The sequence below is a fragment of the Agrilus planipennis genome, unplaced genomic scaffold (assembly GCF_000699045.2).
Source record: "Agrilus planipennis isolate EAB-ADULT unplaced genomic scaffold, Apla_2.0 scaffold54, whole genome shotgun sequence".
Classification (NCBI taxonomy): domain Eukaryota; kingdom Metazoa; phylum Arthropoda; class Insecta; order Coleoptera; family Buprestidae; genus Agrilus; species Agrilus planipennis.
The window spans coordinates 845648-847719 of record NW_020439000.1 but is presented as its reverse complement, the minus strand read 5'-3'; positions in this window follow the sequence as shown (position 1 = coordinate 847719).

The window sequence follows — 2072 nt, the reverse complement described above, 5'->3', positions numbered from 1 at the left end:
AATGTTGGATATTTATTTACGATTTATCAGAAGATTGATTAATTGTCAAAGAAGTGAAAAATGAAAATCTACATTTAATATAATACAAGTAAAGCTGATGTTAGTTTCATCATCATAAGATCGTCAGTCCTTAGATTGGTTGGACACGCACCTCCACTCTTTCCTATCCTGAGCTAATCTTCGCATTTCCCTAAAACTATTTGCGAACAGTAATCTAATCTAGGACTACCTCTACTTTTCTTAACTCCTGTTTCTTCTTCTAATATGTTTCTAATTAGCCCTTCATGACTGAGAAGGCGTCCTACTAACCTATCTCGACTATTTCTTATTTACTTTCGTAGAGTCCTCTGTTCTCTTATTTTTTATTCAGGGTATCCTTATCAATCGCCTGTAACACCACATTTCTAACGCTTCAAACCTTTTCTTTCTTTCCTTCGCGCCCAACGTTTCGCACCCGTACAGCTCTATGTTTGAGACATGCATCTTTTAGTTAAGTTAACGCTTCGCTTCCTGTTTTATATTCGTAATGTCCCTTTCATCCTGAGCTATCCGACTTTCTGGATACCGAAAATCAGTCACTTCTTCTAATTTTCTACCTCCTATCTTTATATTCACTCTTTCCCTATTTCTTCTTTCCTTGTATACCAGTATTTTTCTTTTATTTACATTCATACAATACTGTTTTGTAATACCTCTTCCATTTTATTTAATGCTATCTCTAACTCCTTACTAGATACTAACACTGCTATATCATCTGCAAATCTAAGCATATTAATCTTTTACCTCTGAATATCTATCACTAAAGTTGTCCTGTTTTTAATGATGTTTACCGCGACTTCGATATATATATAAATTAAAGAGTAGTGTAATTAATAAACGTTTTATGATAAATAAAATTCGAATCGAAACAAGTTTACTTCTATCGGCAGATTTGGGATTGAAATAAGGTCTGAACCGAGTAGTTTTTACGTTTTGTTTTAAAAAGCTACAAAATAAAGGATAATGGTACAGTTTTCCATAAAATTTTGGTTATAATTTGAATCTAATTTGGGAATCATGATTATTGTTTTGGATGTTTTTACATCAGAGCAAAGCGTAATGGACCGGATCAGCTTTAGCCTGGGGACGCTGAAATCCAAGGGGGTGATAAGCGACACGCATCAATAAAATAATGTGGAGATAAGTTTCTTATTGGTTATTTAAGGATAGGTAAAAGAAGGTAAATTTTTAATTTGACTACATTAATTCTAATGTAAAAGGTATATAACTAGGTTGAAATTTAAGATCAAATTTAGAAATTATGTATGAATAATACAATCCAAAATTTCCTGCGAACAATTCCGCAAATAAATTATTTTTGGCAAACGATCAAGTCATAACCGAGAACACAGGAAATAGTACCTATAGAATCTGAAAACATCATTAGAAGTCTTAATAATTTAAAATTTAATTACATACAAATGTTACTACGGGTAAGAATCAACACACGACAATACAAAATACCTAAACTGGTTTTATTTTTAAATGAATGATGCTATCACGATACAGAGTAAGGTGTTGTTAAATACAGTAGTTATAGAATATAAAGATGTTTTGATTGTGTGTTTTGCAGATTACGTGAACAAGGTCGGCGTATTGTACAAATTTGTACAGTAAAGAGCGTAATAAATAACTGTGCTGCAGTCTCTGTTCGGCACAGATTATTGAGTCTTACTTTCGGTTAGAAATTAGAAACAAGGAGATATTAGAATGAAGGCATGAGGTCTAGTCCAGGGGTTGGCATGTAATTTTAAATGGGGTTCGGATGTTATTAAAAAAGATTAAGGGGTAAAGGTCTAGACTGTCCCTTTCGGGGGTGGGGGCAGGGGGGATTGAAAGAGGACGTCTTCCCGAGTAAACCACCATAAAAAGTTCGCGGCGGTCATACCCCCATAAAAAGTTATGGGTTTACAAAGTTCTGTAATTTTCCAATTTTCATACACTATAATGTCTAATAAAATTTAATAGATTACTTATTATTACTAATAATCCAACATTTATAATATTGATAATTAGTAAAGAGCCAAAAAAAA